Source organism: Carcharodon carcharias, chromosome 9, assembly GCF_017639515.1.
Source record: "Carcharodon carcharias isolate sCarCar2 chromosome 9, sCarCar2.pri, whole genome shotgun sequence".
Taxonomy (NCBI): Eukaryota; Metazoa; Chordata; class Chondrichthyes; order Lamniformes; family Lamnidae; genus Carcharodon; species Carcharodon carcharias.
Window position 1 is genome coordinate 49,215,569 of NC_054475.1, and position 18,429 is coordinate 49,233,997.

Consider the following 18,429-nt stretch of genomic DNA (forward strand, 5'->3'; position numbering starts at 1 on the left):
TAGTACCATTGTGGTAAATCTTCTTTGCACTATCTCCAGTACCTTGACATCCTTCCTAAAGTGTGGTGATTAGAATTGGGCATGGAAGCTCATTGATATAGGGAACATGAACAGGAAATGCTGCAAATACACGGCATGGATTCCATTCCCAGAACGTGAGGTGGTGGATGACAGGATTGACCTGGAAAGCATTGAAACAGTTGAGGCTCTAGGTGATAAAAGGCACGATTGCGTGTTTTAGCAGCGGACGATCTCAGGTCAGGCAAAGACAGGTCAGTGCTTTACGGAAGCACTGGTGATGGGGGGTGGGGTTGGGGCGTATGGAATTGGTGGTCTCTGTAATTGGGGAGACATGGAATCAGAAGTTCAACTTGGAGTCAAATGGATCATTGAAGTTGCTAATAGTCTGGTTAACTTGACATAGTGGCCAGGAAGGGAGACAGAGTTGGTGGAGATGAACCTACTAAGTACAACCCCACTTGGATCAGTACTACACTAGGCAGTGAATCTACTAACTGTGTGTTCAGGAGAACTTAGATTTTTATTGATAGCTTTTTAAACAATGTTTTTTTTTCTTCACCTGTAGTATTCAAGGCTGTAATTCCCATTTAATCACTAAAATCCTTTTGTGTGAATTGAGCTGTCGGTACTGGTCCAAGGATAAAAATTAGAATAAAATCTTATTGATTTTTATAAGCTGTTATATCTGAGCTATAAATCACAGCAAAGAAAGGATGTCAGCTTTAGAAAGTCTCCTACCATTACAAGCAAAATAAAACATGGCCAGAATCTAACTTAGTTTAGAACTGAAGTTTTAGAAAATTAGATTTTCTTCCCCTTAAATAGAAATACAAAATTGTTCTTAGAAAAAACCAAGCATAATCATATGGTAATCTATTGATTTCACTCTGCCTCTGACACTCAAGTGCTTAATACCTTGTTAAGTGTAGAGAAGATCTATGACCTGGTGGGTTAATCAGCTGCCTTTGGCTGTTCACTCTCTATCGTGTTAACTGGCTTAAGGGGTGAAAGTGGCCATTCTGAGTTCATTGATCAAGACTCTACAGTTCCTGCATTGAAGCATCTTACTGCTCCTTCAATGATTCCTCTACTACGTTACACCATAATCATTTTGCTGTGTTGATCAGACTCGATGTGAAAAAACCACTGATGCCGCCCAAGGTTTGCCTTTTGCTAATTTGATCCAGTGTCCCTGTCCCAGACCATGTTTCACGCCTTTTCTTGATACACTTTTTCTATGTTATTTATCATTTTAAATATCTCCAGGAGAACTACATGGAATTTAGAACACAGAAACAGGCCATTTTATCTAACTGATCTATGTGAACATTTATTTGCCATGTGAATTTCCTCTGACCCTATTTGATCTCAACATATCAGCATACCCTTCCATTCCATTCTCCCTCATATACTTATCTAGATTCCCTTTAAATGCATCTATGCTGTTCACTTGAACTATTCCATGTGCTCGCAAGTTCCACTTCCTCACTACTTTCTGGGCAAAGAAGGTTGTTCTGAATTCCTTATCGATTAAGGAAAGCCCAAAGTCGGGGCCTGTGCTCCTACGCCAGATGTGCGTGAAAGAGTGCAGAAATCTTCCTGAGGCACAGAGCTGCCGCAGGGAGATTAAGTTCAAATTGTAAGTTTAAAATAGAGACAGTGTAAAATTATTTAGACATGACCCTCATGTGACAGTGTCACATGAGCTGGGACATGTTTATGAAATGTATGAAAAACATTTATTAATTTAATAAAACCTTCATGAAACCTCATCTCGCCCGTGGATGCGGTTTCATAAAAAACGTGAAGGCCACTTGGGCTCTTTGCTTGCCAGCCAACCTTAAGGTTGGATGGGCAGCCCTGTCAATTATTTAAATTACTCTCTTAATGGCCTTAACAGGCGTGCCTCCGGCGTGTGTCGTCCGAATGGATAATTGGAATGACACGTGGTGACGCGGGATGCATGCCCAACATCGTGCGTCATTTTATGTGTTGGCAAGCCCCTGCACACTGAAGAGAAAATTCTGTCCCTTGTGTAGTTACTTTGCATCTGTTGACATTGGTAGATTGAACGCTGCACAAGCTGAATGTGTTGCCTCAAACTGGCATATTCCTAGGACTTGACTCCAAGTCTAGCCTAGATTTATTGGTTGAAAGTTTTCTCTTTCTACTGCTTGAAAGGACCTTGCACAACTTAACCTAGTTTCCTGTAGAATTGTGTCAGTACCACACAACTGGTTATAATTTAGCACTAAATCATCAGCCTTCCTGAAGGCCAAAATGACGACTTGTATAGGGAATAAAAGTGCTATAAATGCTTTGTGCTCAGTAATGTACTATAATATTGAGGTTGAGGTATGTTGTTAGGATATTCACCTTGATTCTAACTTGATAGTAGGAAGGCGGGAGGGATAGGCATGTACAAGAGTTCACACAAAAGGAAATGGAGAGTTTTGGATGCATTCCAGGCATGGGAGAGGAGGCAGAAGGATGAGACAACAATAGACCCATGGGGGATTCTGGAGGCCACGTGCAGGGGGACGGCAGGAATAGAAGCTATTGCTGGCAATTCCCTATGGAACAGGAGTTGCCTTGTAGTTTGTTTCAGGTGATAGGGAGATGCCTTGAAGCAAAACTGGAATGATCTTATATTGCCATAATCATAGGGTGTTGTACATGTATTTAATATGTATGATTTTGTAAGAAAGAGTGTAAACTTGTACAGTTTATATAATTTGTATTCTACCTATATGTCCTCATGGCAATCCAAAGTATTTTTGAACCATAGTGATGTAGAAAGGTGTTGCATCCAATCACCAGATATTTTTGGTGTCATTGACATGTAAATGTTGGCCAGATCACAGGGGGCACTTCTTCACTTTTCTCGAATAGTGCTTGAGACCTTTTACATAACCCCAAGAGGGCACTCAATTATCAGGCTAGATTCTATCCTTATGTTTCTGAAATATCTGTACATGCTACCTTCTAACACCAAGGCAAAAATGCTACCATGGAGCCAAGACTGCTCAGAAGAGCATGCAGGAGGCTAAGGCCAATGACCAGGCAAGGCCAGAGCTGGGGAGGTGCTGACGATCTTAATGGTGAGCATTCATTAACGTATTATAAGGATGTCTCCTCCCAGACGGCTGGTCAAGCCTGGCCAGCAGGTGGCAGGAAACCATCAGGGAAAAATTGGTGGGAGGGCACAGTTGGAGATCCTTGGGGATGGTCCCTGGCACTTGGAAGGCAGCATCAGCTTCAAGCTGTGAACAACAGGGCTAAGTCAAGGCTGTGGAACAGGAGGTGAGGTGACTGGTGAATAGAGGGCTGGGGGGAGAGGCTGGGGATCAGGAGGGTGATGGTGCTGCAGATCGGGAGGGCTGGGAGGGAGGTAGATGAATGGAGGACTGAGGGAGATCAGTAACTGAGAAGGGGGTGGTGGCAGGCTGTTGACGGAGTAATGCCTGGGATCAGTATGGCTGGGGAGAGGTTTCCGATTGAGGGGGTAGGTAGGGGATCAGGAGGTGTGGGGGTGGAGGTTGTTGATCCAAGTTGGGGGAAGTTGACACCTTCAGGGTTGGGAGTCCTCCTGCTCCTCCTAGCCTACAGGAATTCTAAAAGGGCCTTGGTGGCTTAGCAGCTCCTGCCTCAGATCAACTGCAGGGAATCCCACAGATCAGGTGCCCTGCCCTTACATATTGTTAAGTTTTATTTGTGGCACTCACAGGCTGCAAATTTGGCACATTAATTAGGCCCCTGACCAGAGATTCGTCTTTGGCCTAATTTCTAAAGTTTATACGCTAAAGGGGAGGCAATGAGGTCAGGCTGCCTGAGCCTGGTATCCTTACAAATCCCCTGCCCCCCCACCCCCAACCCCTTGCCTGCCTGGGTGGAGCAGTTCAAATTGAGGTCATGGTTTCCCACCTAATGAATTTCTGGCTTCAACCATGCCAGCAGGGAGTGTTTTTGAGTGCTAAGAGCACATGTGGGATGGGTTACTTTTGATGTCCAGCTGGAGGTCACTGCTGGCATGTGCTCTCATTGGCCTTAACCTTCCTCAATCTCCCCACAGAGGGGGAGATTGTCTAGGCTTAGTGAGAGGATTCATAATGCATTGATCATCAGGGATGGGGTCCAGGCTGCTCAACACTTTCCTGATTCTACTTGGAACTTGCTTCCTATGCTCTGACTGAAGATATCCCACTGGTGCTTGATCCACGTTGCTGATAGGTGGAGTCGGTTGTTGCCCATAGTCGAGAAAGCATTTTCTTGCTGCTGTCACTGAAAGTTAAGCTAATGCTCTGGGAAGAAAATGTGGGGGAGGGGGAGACAGAATAAGGTAACTTGTGGTCAAAGTTGTTCAAGACAACTATCGGAAAGGAACAAACTGGGGCTTTTTTCTCTAGAAAAGAGAAGACTGAGGGGGAACCTGATAGAGGTCTTCAAAATTATGAAGGGATTTGATGGGGTTAGCGTAGAGAAAATGTTTCCATTTTAAAGGTGTCCAAAATTAGGGTCAAGCAATATGAGATAGCTAATGATGAATGCAACAAGGGGCAGAATTTTCGGCCTGGCAGGCGGCCGTGATCAGCAGGCCTGGGAGTGGCTGGGGAATGGACCGATGACTGCGATCAGCCCCCGACCATGGTTTCACACTGGCTGGCCAATTAACAGCCGGCCAACATGAAAGCCCCCTGAAAGGATCAACGCTGCCAGAGTGGGGGGGGTGGTGGGAGGAGGGCGAGCGCTGAAGTCAAGCATGGGCAAGGGGGAGTGGGGAAGGAGATGCCTCTGAAGGCAGAGAGCTGCCTCAGGGAGCTGACGAACTTAAGATCAATAAAGACAGAGTTTAAAATCCGGAAAAAATGTCCACGCATCAGAACGAGACACCTCAACATACGGATGATGAAAATTTTTTCAAGACATTTTAATCTTTTTTTTGTAATTAATCGCGGATACCTCATCCTGCCCTTGGATGAGGTTTGCACAAAAATGGAAAGGCCATCTGGCCGACTTGCCCACCTGTCAACCGTAACGTTGGACGGGTAGTGAAAAATCACCATCAATTGCTGCTTTAATGGCCTTAAGAGATCTCTTAATTGTCAGCGGGTGCGCTGCCGACTCTCGAGCGCACCCACCAACTGAAATATCGCAAAGTATTTCATGCTCAAGCATGTCAGTCACGAGCCTGCACGCTGAGCGGAAAATTCTACCCCTAGTCATTTAGAATAAACTTCTTCACTCAGGGAGTGGTAAAAATGTGGAACCTGAGACATTCAGTAAAGCTGCATTTAAGGATAATCTAGATAAGCACAAGAGGAAGAAAGAAATAGAAGGCTATGCTGACAGTATTAAGATGAAATAAGGAGATAGGAGACTTGTAAAGGGCATAAACACTGAAGAAGCTGGGCTGAATACTGTAAATTCTATTTAATGCTATGTCGCAGCACCTGACTGGAAGAGACTCCTGTCTATTGCAATTATACCTTAACCAGCTTCCAATCTTGGTTATCTGGCAGAAAACACATTGCAAAACAAAATATGGCCATTGCTGAAAAGAAAATGATGTAATTGCTGAGCTATGGCATTTAAACTCATCCCAAGAGTGCAGGCTTGAACCACAGATTGATGATGACTGAATCTATCAATGACATGAGCCAAATTCAATTTATCCATAAGTGAAAAATAATACACACTCCGGTAATTGGCTATAGTACTCCTGAATTTATTTTATAACACAATTAAAAAAACAGTGTGTGTTCAATATATCTCTTAGAATTGATCCAGGTTTGGTTCAAGGAATAGCTGACTCCCTTATCCTTCATATCAATAAAGGTGGGATTCATACATACTGCAATGAAAATGAAACATGGATTAATTCTAAAAAATGTACCGGACAGGGCAGCCTTTTATATTGTGTTACACTCCAGCCTGGAAATCCGAAATCCAGAAACACAGGTTGTTCGGAATTTCTTTGAGCAAGACCACACAGCCAAGAGACTTGCCACTCACAGCGCTGCAACACATCTTTTCTTTATTCAGTCATGGTTTGCGGGTGTTACTGGCGAGGCCAGCATTTATTGCCCATCTCTAATTGCCCTTGAGAAGGTGGTGGTAAGCTGCTTTCTTGAACCACTGCAGTCCATGTGCTGTAGGTACACCCGCAGCGCAGTTAGGGAGGGAGTTCCAGGATTTTGACCAAGCGACATTGAAGGAACAGCGATATATTTCCAAGTCAGGATGGTGAGTGACTTGGAGGGGAACTTCCAGGTGGTGGTGTTCCCATGTGTCTGCTGCCCTTGTCCTTCTAGATTGCAGTGGTCGTGGGTTTGGAAGGTGCTGTCTAAGGAACCTGAGTGAGTTCCTGCAGTGCATCTTGTAGATGGTACACACTGCTGCCACTGCGCTTTGGTGGTGGAGGGGGTAAATGTTTGTGGGTGGGGTGCCAATCAAGCGGGCTGCTTTGTCCTGGTGTTGTCAAGCTTAAAATCATGAAATAGTGAATCTGATGGCCCTTCTGGTTGTTGTCTTAGTCCTGCCCCTGCTGAAGATAAGAGTTACAGCTTTAGATTGTTGCATTATGAAGACTGCGGCAAAGAGAGGGACAAGAGAGATGATGGAAGAAAGAAAGTTGACTAATTTATGTAGGAATTAAAATAAAAAATCAAAGCCTTTCACACTTTCTGGGTAAGAAAATAGTTCTCCATTTTTATATTGAATGTTCAGTCGAGCGTCCCAACATCATTGTGATCTTGTTCGATATTTCAGTTGACGGGCACGTGCGAGAGTTGGCAGCGCGTGCGCCGATAATTAAGAGGCCTATTAAGGCCATTAATCAATTAATCAAAAGCTCTTTATCACTGCCTGTCAAACGTTGGCAGGCAGGTGAATCGGCCAGGCAGTCGTTGGATTATTTAGGAAACTTCGTTCACAGGCAGGATGAGGTTTCCAACATTAATTTAAAAAAAATATTTTGACATTACTTTTATTATACTTATGTTCATGTAAGTGAGTACAACGTGGGGACATTTCTTTCATGTTTTCAAAATCTTTATTTATGTTTTCATAATTCTTCAACTTCCTGCCTTCAGGGAGCTTTCAGTGCACGCTTCTCCGCGCATGCGCAAATTTTGCGCCCACACTCTGCCACCACCCTGGCAGCACTGGGCTTCTCAGCTTGCTGGCCGCTAAGTGGCCAGGGGCCGATCATGGGTGGTGTGCCATTTCCTGGCCACTCCTGTGGCACCCCCCCCGCACCCCCCGTCCTCCATCCCCCGCAGCACCAGCCCAATGGCTGGAAAATCCTGCCCTATGTGTTCTCACTGTTTTATGCCTCAGGTACAAATTTATATCAGGTTCACACGCTTGTGGTTAGCATTCTAATGTTATTCTATAATCCAGAAAATTCCAGAATCCAGAAAAGATTGGTTGCAAGCATTCTGGGGCTGGAAATGTTGCAGTGTAGCAAGACTCTGAATTGCGATAGAAAATGGAGAATATTTATTGCTTGACTTTTATTTAAAGGGAAGGTGTTGTCACAGCAGCATAGTCAGGGGAATAGATACTGTTCTCTGCAGCGTAGACAGAGAGTCCTGAAGGCTGTGTTGCCTACCTGGTGCCAAGGTTAAGGACATTTCTTCTGGGCTGGAGAGGAACTTGGAGTAAGAGGGGAAGGATCCAGTTGTCGTGGTCCGTGCAGATACCAACAACATAGGTAGGACTAGGAAAGAGGTTCTGCTGAGGGGCTATGAGTAGCTTGCTGCTAAATTAATAAGTAGAACCACAAAGGTAATAGTGTCCGGATTACTACTTGAGCCACATGCAAATTGGCATAGGGTAGATAAGATTAGAGAGGTAAATACGTGGCTCAAAGATTGGTTTTGGAGAAATGGATTCCAATTCATGAGGCACTGGCACCAGGACTGCGGAAGGAGAGAACTGTTCCGTTGGAACAGGCTTTGTTTGAACCATGGGCCCAATGTCCTGGTGAATTGTATAACTAGGGTTGTAGAAAGGACATTAAGCTAATTAGTGGGGGAAATGGTTCAAGGGAAGTTTAAAAAATCAAAAAGAAATGAGAGAGCAGAGGTGCAGGGTAGCGAAAAAGCTAACGATAATCAAAGTGTGACAGGAAGGGGCAAGAAAATATAAGCAGAAGAGCGCAGCAGAAATTAGAACCAGAATGAGTAATAATGGTAAAAAGTCAAAGCATGCAGCATTTGTAACAAGAAAGATGAGTTGATGGCACAAATAGAAATAAATGAATATGATTTGATAGCTATTACAGAGATATGGTTGCAGGATGACCAAGACTGGGAACGCAATATTCAATGTTCTGGAAAAATAGGCAAAAAGAGAAAGGAGATGGGGTAGCTTTGTTAATAAAGGAAGGTATCAGTGCAGTGGTGAATAGTGATATAGATGTAATTGATCGTGATGTGGAATCAGTTTGAGTGGAAATAAGGAATAGTAAGGGGAAGAAGTCACAGATGGGAGTCGTCTATAGGCCCCTGAAGAGTTGCCTCATTGTAGGACAAAGTATAAATTGGAAAATAATGGAGGCATGTAAGAAGGGTGCTAGAATTGTCATAGTTGATTTTAATCTGCATATTGACTGGACAAATCAGGTTGGCAGGGTAACATGGAAGACAAATTTGTAGAGCGCATCAGGGATTGTTTCCTAGGGAAATACGTTGCAGAACCTAGCCTGGAACAGGCTATTTTAGATCTAGTAATGTGTAATGAGGTGGGATTAATAAGACATATCATAGTTAAGGGTCCTCTAGGGGATAGCGATCACAACATGGTAGAATTTCAAATTCAGTTTGAGGGCGAGAAACTTGGGTCTCAAACCAGTGTCCTCAACTTAATTAAGTGCAAAGACAGAGGTATGAAGAAAGAGTTGTCTAAAATGGGCTGGGAAAATAGACTAAGCCGAAGGTCAGTGGATGAGCAGCGGCAGACATTTAAGCAGATATTTCATAACACACAGCAAAAATTTATCCTGGTCAAAAAGAAGGACTCAATGAGAAGGATGAACCACCCATGGTTAACAAAGGTGGTCAAGGAGAATATCCAATCAAAAATTAAGGCACACAAAGTGACAAAAACTAGTGGTAGGCCAGAGAATTGGGAATTTTTTAGGAATCAAAAGAATGAAAAGCTAATAAAGAGGGAGAAAATTGATTATGAAAGTAAATTAGAAAGAATTATAAAAACAAACCAAGAGCTTCCAAGGGTATTTAAAAATAAAGAGGGTAGTTAAAGTGAGCGTGGGACCCTTGGAGGATATAACTGGAGAATTGATAACGAGGAACATGGAAATGGCAGATAATTTAAACCAATATTTTGCATCTGTCTTCATAGCAGAGGACACTATAAACGCCCCAAAGATATCAGATAAGCAAGGAGTTAATGGGAGGAAAGATCTTATAACAGTCTCTATCACGAGGGACAAAGTATTTGACAAACTAATGGGACTAAAGGCAGACAAGTCACCAGGACCTGATGGTCTGCATCCAAGGGTTTTAAAGGAAGTGGCTGCAGAGATAGTGGAGGCATTGGTCAAAATATTCCAGAACTAACTGGATCCTGGGAGGGTTCCAGTGGATTGGAAAACTGCTAATGTGATGTCCCTGTTCAAGAAGGGAGGGAGACAAAAAGCAGGAAACTATAGGCCCGTCAGCCTAACATCTATCATTGGGAAAATGCTAGAGTCTATTATTAAGGAAGAAAAAGCAGGACATTCAGAAAAGCTTAACGCAATCAGAGTCAACATGGTTTTGTGAAAGGGAAATCATTTTTTATCAAATTTTCTGGAGTTCTTTGAAGATATAACAAGCAGAATTGAAAAAGGGAAACCAGTAGATGTAGTGTATTTGGAATTCCAGAAGGCATTTGATGAGATGCCACATAAAAGGTTATTGCACAAGATAGGAGTTCATGGTAGATTCGTAGACGTTTACAGCACAGAAGGAGGCTATTCGGCCCATTGTATTCACGTCGTCTATAGGCCCCCTAAGAGTTGCCTCACTGTACACTAATACAATCTAACTACACTAATCCCATTTTCCATCACTTGGCCCATAGCCATGGAGGCTATGGCAATGCACGTGAATATCTAAATACTTCTTAAATGTTATGAGAGCATCTGACTCAATCACCCTTTCAGGCAGTGAGTTCCAGACTCACACTACCCTCTGGATGAAAACATTTCTCCTCAACTCCCCTCTTAACCTTCTATCTCTTAAATTAAATCTATGCCCCCTGGTTATTGACCCCTCTACTAATTGAAAAAGTGCCTTCCTATCTACCCTATCTATGCCCCTCATAATCTTATACACCTCTATCAGGCTCTCTCTCAACCTTCATTGCTCCAAGGAAAACAATCCCAGCCTATCCAATCTTTCCTCACAGTTCAGACCCTCCAGCCGAGGCAGCATCCTGGTAAATCTCCTCTGCACTCTCTCCAGTGCAATCACATCCTCCCTATAATGTGGTGACCAGAACTGCATGCATTATTCCAGTTGTGGCCTAACCAGGATTTATACAGTTCCAGCATAACCTCCCTGCTCTTGTATTCTATGCCCTGGCTAATAAAGGCAAGTATCCTATATGCTTTTTAACCGACTTATCAACCTATATTGTTATCCTCAGTGATCTTTGGATATACACACCAAGGTCCCTCTCATCTTTGGTATTTTCCAGGGTCCTACCCTTCATACTGTAATCCCTTGCCTTGTTAGCCCTCCCCAAGTGCATTGCCTCACACTTTTCTGGGTTGAATTCCATTTGCCACTGCTCTGCCCATCTGACTATTCGATTGATATCCTCCTACAGTTTTAGGCTATCCTCCTCATTAATTACCACCCTACCAATTTTCGTGTCATCTGCGAACTTCTTGATGATTCCCCCTACAATTAAGTCCAAATCATTATGTACACCACAAACAGCAAGGGCCCCAACACTGAGCCCTGCAGAACCCCACTGGAAACAGATTTCCAGTCACAGAAACGTCCCTCTACCATCGCCCTCTGCTTCCTGCCTTTCAGCTAATTTTGGATCCAACGAGCCACTTTGCCTTGGACCCCAATGAGCTCTTACTTTCTTGACCAGCCTGCCCTGAGGGACCTTATCAAAAGCCTTGCTAAAGCCCACATAGACCACATGAAATGCATTACCCTCATCAACACTCCTGGTTACCTCCTCAAACAATTCGATCAAATTTGACAAATGCGACCTTCCCTTAACAAATCCGTGCTGACTTTCCCTGATTAACCTGTGACTCTCCAAGTGCAGATATATTCTGTCCTGCAAAATTCTTTCTAGTAATTTCCTCACCACCAAGATTAGACTGACTGGCCTATAATTTCCTAGTCTACCCCTTCCTCCCTTTTTTAATAATAGGACAATGGTAGCAGTTCTCCAGCCCTCTGGCACCTTACCTGTGGCCAGAAAGGACTTGAAAATTACTGCCAGGGCCCCTGGTATCTCTTCCCTTGCCTCCCTCAACAGCCTGGGATATACTTCATCCAGGCCTGTGGATTTATCCACTTTTAAGGCCGCTAAACCCACTAGTACCTCCTCTCTCTATGTTAATTTCCACTAATATTTCACAGTCTTCCACCCTGATGTCTATATCTGCATCTTCCTTTTCCATTGTGAAGACCGAAGCATATTGAGGACTGTACTCACGTCTTCTGGGTCCACACACAGGTTACCTCTATGGTCCCTAATTGGCCCTACTCTTTCCCTAGTTATTCTCTAGCTCTTTATAAATTTAAAAAGCCCCTTTGGGTTTTCCTTTATTCTATCCACCAATGCTTTTTCATGCACTCTCTTAGCTTTCCTAATTTCCTTTTTAAGATCCCCCTGCACTTTTTATACCCATCTAGGGAGTCTGCCATACTGAGCCCTCAGTATTTGCCATAAGCTTCTCTTTATTTTCTTAATCCTAACCTTTATGACCCTTGACACAGGGTTCTCTGGACTTGGTCCTCCCCTTTGTTTTTACGGGAGCATATTTGCTCTGTACTCTCACTATTTCCTCCTTGAATACCTCCCATTGCTCTGACAAGTAGCTGCTCCCAGTCTACTTGGGTCAAATGGTATCTCATTTTAGTAAAATTAGCTTTTCCCCAGTTTAGAACTTTTATTCCTGGCCCATCCTTATCCTTTTCCATAGATACCTTAAATCTAACTGAGTTATTGTCACTATTTCCAAAATACTCCCCTATTGATACACCTTCCACCTGCCCAGGCTCATTTCTGAATGTTAAGTCCAGAACTGCCTCCTCCCTTGTTGGGCTTTCTAAGTATTGGCTAAAAATGTTCTCCTGGATGCAACTTAAGAATTTTACTCCCTCCTTACCTTGCATACTAAAACTATCCCACTTAATATTTGGGTAGTTAAAATCCCCTACAATACTGTCTTATTATTTTTACACTTCTCTGAAATTTGATTACATATTTGATCCTCGATTTCTCTCTGACTGTTTGGGGGCCTATAGTACACACCCAACAACGTGTTTGCACCTTTTGTGCTTTTTACTTCTACCCATATGGCCTCATTTGATGATTCTTCCAAGATATCATCCCTTCACCCTGCTACAATTGATTCCTTGATCAATATTGCGGATCCCCCCTCCTTATCTATCGCCCTCTCTATCTCGTCTGAATACCCTATAACCAGGAATTTTGAGCTGCCAATCCTGCCCTTCTAGCCAAGTCTCGGTTATAGCTATGATATCACATTCCCACGTGCCTATCTGTGCTCACAGCTCGCCTGTCTTATTCCTCAGGCACCTTGCATTAAAATACATTCCATTTAGCCTTGCTAAAACCACTTCTTTCTTATCCAGCCTATGTTTCCTCTACCTTCCAGACTCACTTACTAGTGTTTTAACTTCTAATTCCATCTCAGCTTCTCTCCCCTCTGAACTATTTTTCAGGATCCCATCCCCCTGCCAATTTAGTTTAAATCCACCCCAACAGCATTAACAAACCTCCCTGCGAGGATATTGTTCCCGTTCCTGTTCAGATTTAAGCCATTCAACCTGAACAGCTCCTACCTTACTCAGAAATGGTCCCAATGCCACAGGAATATAAACCCCTTCCTCCTGCACCATCTCTTCAGCCACGCATTTGCTTGCTCTATCCTTCTGTTCCTATACTCACCACTGTGTGGCACCGGGAACAATTAGGAGATTACTATCTTTGAAGTCCTGCTTTTCAATATCCTACCTAACACCCTAAAGTCTGCTTGCAAGACCTCATTTCTCTTTCTTCCTTTGTCATTGGTCTCAACATGGACCACAACCTCTGGCTGTTCACCCTCCCACCCTCCTCCTTCAAAATATCCTGCAACTGTTCTATAACGTCCTTGAACCTGGCATGCGGGAGGCAAATTATCATCCTGGAGTCACGTCTACGGCTGCAGAAGTGCCTGTCTACTCCCCACACTAACGAATCTCCTACCACTATTGCCTTTCCACACTTCTTCCTCCCACCCTGAGCAGCTGGACCACCCAGAGTGCCATGGCCTTGGCTCTGGTTGGCCTTCACAGAGGAACCGTCACTGTCACCATTTTCCAAGGCCAAAAAATGCTCGCACATCCTTAAGTTGTGGAGAGACCACGTCCTGAAACATGCTATCTATGAACCTCAGCCTCATGAATGCACCATAGCTCCCCAGCTGCTGCTCAAACTCCAAAACCCAGTGCTCGAGTTGTTCCAGTTGGAGGCACCTCCTGCACACATGGTCATCCAGACCACCAGGAGCGTCTAAGATTTCCCACATAGCACAGGATGTGCAAATCACAGGACTGAGCTCCCTAGACATATTTTAACTAAATAGAATATGGATTCTTGTTTTTATTGTACCCTTAGTACTACTTGAGTATAGATTAGATGCTAGATCCTCTAGATAGACTAGATCCTCTAGGTGTTGCTGACTGCCTGCCCCAGTGTTGTCCTCTCGCACTCTCCTCTAGAACCCTCAACAGTATTGGGGGTAATGTATTAGCATCGATTGAGGATTGGTTAACACACAGAAGACAGAGAATCGGGATTAATGGGTCTTTTTCAGATTGGAAAGATGTAACTAGTGAAGTGTCACAAGGATCAGTCCGAGGGCCTCAATTATTTACGATCTATATTTATAACTTGCAGGAGGGTCAGAATGTAATATATCCAAATTTGCTGAAGATACAAAAATAGTTGGGGGGGTTTGGCATGTTCTGATAAGGACATAAGGAATTTGCAAGAGGATATAGATAGGTTGAGTGAGTGGGAAAAAACTTTGTAGGTGGAATTTAATGTAGGAAAGTGTGAGGTCATGCACTTTGGTAGGAAGAATGGAAAGGCAGACTATTATTTAAATGGAGAGAGACTCCAAAAAAGTGCAGCATTGATGGAGCTGGGTGTTCTTGTGTATGAAACACATAAAGTTAGCATACAGGTGCAGCAAGTGATTAAGGAGGCAAATGGAATTTTGGCCTGTATTGCTAGGGGGTTGGAGTTTAAAAATAGGTAAGTCTTGTCACAACTGTACAGGGTATTGGTGAGGCTGCTCCTGGAGTACTGTGTACAATTTTGGTCCCCGTGTTTAAGAAAGGATATTCTAGCATTGGAGGCTGTTCAGAAGAGATTCACTAGTCTGATTCCTGGGATGAAGGGGTTGACTTTTCAAGAATGGCTAAACAGGTTAGGCCTTTATTCATTAGAGTTTAGAAGAATGAGGAGTAATCTTAGTGAAATGTAGAAGATTCTGAGGGGGCTTGACAGGGTGGATGTTGAGAAGATGTTTCCACTAGTGGGGGAATCTCAAACTAGGGGACATAGTTACAGAATAAGAGGACACTCATTTGAAACTGAGATGCAAAGGAATTTCTTCTCTCAGAGGGTAGTGAAAGTCTGGAATTCTCTACCCCAGAGAGTTGTGGAGGCTAGAACCCTGAAAGTATTTAAAGAAGTAGATAGATTTTTGAAACACCAGGGAGTTGAGGGCTATGAGGAGCTGGCATGAAAGAGGAGTTGAGGCTTGGGACAGATCGGCCATAATCTTATTAAATGGCAGGGCAGGCTTGAGGGGCTGAATGGCCTACTTCTGTTCCTATTTCTTATGCTCTTATGTTCATTGACACATCTTGTAAGACACTTTGCCTGGTTTGCAGAGAAAAAGATAGTGAATTCTGAGGGTAATGCCTCAAACAGGGTAACTATGCCACTGTAAATTGCTTTAATGCTTCCTTACAATCCGTTGCTTGTGTAAAGTGAAGATTAGCTAGATACTGACTACAGACACAGTGGAATGAAAGAACTAATTTTGTAGAAGAAATGGGTGTTAAATATTCCTGGGCACATTGTGTTCAGAAAAGAAATGAAAGGAACGAAAGGAGAAGGGGTGGTGCTATTGGTTAAGGAGAGCATTGCAGTACTGGAGAAAGAAGGTGTCCCAGAGGGTTCAAGGACCGAATCAATTTGGCTAGAGCCAAGGAACAAAAAGGGTGCAATTACATTGCTCGGTGTAGCCTATAGGCCACCAACTAGTGAGAAGGATGTAGAGGAACAAATCTGCAGGGAAGTTGCAGAGAGATGCAAGCATTATGGAGTAGTTATAATGGGTGACTTTAATTACCTGAATGTAGGCTGGGGCAGTGGTAGTGTAAAGGGCGGAGAGGGGCAAAAGTTCCTAGATTGTGTTCAGGAGAATTTTCTACAGCAGTGTGTTTCAAATCCAACAAGAAAAGATGCAGTTTTGGACCAGGTTCTTGGAAATGAGGTGGGCCAAGTAGATCAAGTGTCAATGGGGACACAGTGATCATTGTATTGTAAGGTTTAGGATGATGATAGAAAAGGATGATAGAATAATTGACCAGAGCCAACTTCATTGGGGTAAGAGCAGAGCTGGGCCAGATAGACTGAAACTAAAGATTGGTGGGAAAAACTGTAGCTGAACAATGTGCTACATTAAAAAAAAAAATTGATTCGGGCACAGTTAAGGTATATTCCATCGAAAGGGAAAGGTAGGGCAAACAAATGCAGAGCTCACTGAGTGAAAAAGGAGATAGAAATTACGATAAAGAAGAAAAAGTGTACTTATGACACGTCAGGTAGAAAACAAAATTGAGAACTAAGAGTAATACAGAAGGTCCAGAGTGAAAAAGCAATGAGAGAAGCAAAGAGGGATTATGAGAAAAGACTGGCAGCCAACATAAAGGGAAATCCCAAAGTCTTCTATATAAATAGGAATATAAATAGTAAAAAGGTGGTAAAAGGAGGAGTAGGGCCGATTAGGGACCTAAAAGGGAATTTATACATGGGAGAAGGGGCAATGGCTGAGGCATTAAATGAATATTTTGCATCTGTCTTTATGAAGGAAGCAGATGCTACCAAGGCCACAGTGACAGAGGAGGAAACTCTGTCACTAGAAGGGTTCAAAATTGTTAAGGAGAAAGTGTTGGATAAACTGTCGGTATTTAAAGTTGACAAGGCACCAGAACCAGATGAGGTACATCCAAGGATATTGAAGGAAGTGAGAGCAGAAATTGCAGGGGCACTGGCCATAATTTTTCAGTCTTCCCTAGACTCAGGGGATGTGCCAGATGACTGGAGAATTGCAAACATTACGCCCTTGTTCAAAAAAGGTTGTAAGGATAATCCCAGCAATTACAGACCAGTCAGTTTAACTTCAATGGTGGGCAAGATTCTAGAAACAATTATTCAGTATAGAATTAGTAGTCACATGGAAAAATATGGGTTGATGAGGAAGAGCCAGCATGGATTTCTAAAGGTGAAATCATGTTTAACTAACATTTTGAAGATGTAACAAAGAGGGTTGATGAGGGTAATGCTGCTGATGTGGTGTGCATGGACCTTCAAAAGGTGTTTGATACAGTACCACACAACAGACTTGTGAGAAAAGTTATTGTTCGTGGAATAAAAGGGATAGTAGCAATGTGGATACAAAATTGGCTGAGTAATAAGAAATAGAGGGCAATGGCCAATCGATATTTTTCAGGATGCAGGAAGGTTTGTAGTGCAGTTCTCCAGGGGTTGGTATTGGGACCCTTGCTTTTCCTGATATATATTAATGATCTAGATCTTGGCGTGCAGGGGACAATTTCAGAGTTTGTGGATGATATGAAGCTTGTGAGTGTTCTAAACAGTGGAGGACAGTGGAGAACTTCAAAAGGATATAGACAAGTTGATGGAGTGGGCAGATAGGTGGCAAATGAACTTCTATGTGGAGAAGTGTGAGGTGATGCATTTTGATAGGAAGAACATGCACAGGCAACATAAAATAAGGGGTGAAATTTTGAAGTGTTGCAGGGGCAGAAAGACCTGGGTGTGCAGATAATTGAAGGTGGCAGGATGGGTGGAGAAAGCAGTTAATAAAGCATACTGTATTCTGTATAGGGGCATAGAACACAAGAGCAAGGAGGTTATGCTGAATTTATATAAGACACTTATTAGACCTCAGCTGGAGTATTGTGTACAGTTCTGGGCACCACAATATAGAAAGGATGTGAACACATTGGACTGAGTGCAGAAGAGGTTTACAAGAATGATTCCAGTGATGAGAAACTTCAGCTATGAGTCTAGATTGGAGAGGTTGGGACTATTCTCCTTGGAGAGAAGGTGGCTAAGAGGCGATTTGATAGAGATGTTCAAAATCATGAGGGGACTGGACAGAGTAGATCGGAAGAAGCTGTTCCTGCTTGTAAAAGGATCAAGAACGAGAAAGCACAGATTTAAAGTGATTTGCAAAATAGGCAAATGTGACATGAGAAAACACTTTTTCACACAATGAGTGGTTCGGGTTTGGAATGTACTTCCTAGAAATGTAGTGGAGGCAGGTTCAATCGAGGCATTCAAGAGGGCATTAGATGATTATTTAAATAGAAACAATGTGCAGGGGTATGAGAAAAAGGCAGGGCAATGGCACTAGGTTGTAATGCTCATTTGCAGAGCCAGTGCAGAAACAATGAGCCGAGTAGCCACCTTTACTCCCGTTAGAATTCTGTGATTCTGTGTGGGCTTAGGAAATCTTTAGGTGGTGTACGTGGACTCCATAAGTCCTGACCAGAAGGGAGATGATTGGATCAGTTACATCTCAATACCACACTGCTATAAGTTTATTTTTAGTTCTTACACAGAATGTAGGTGTCGCTGGCTAGGCCAGCATTTTTAGTGCCCAGCCCTAATTGCCCCTGAGAAGGGCAAGTGAATGGAATTGACTTCAAGCTCATCATTTGCTTTATGTGACTATCCTACACTCCCTGATTTTGCTGAAGAAATAATCCTGCTTTCATTGGGAGGCTGTGCTGTGGTTACAGTCATGTGTCCTGTGCTGTGGTTCATACAGACTCTAGTAAATAGACTCTGTTGAATGAGTGGACCCAGTTT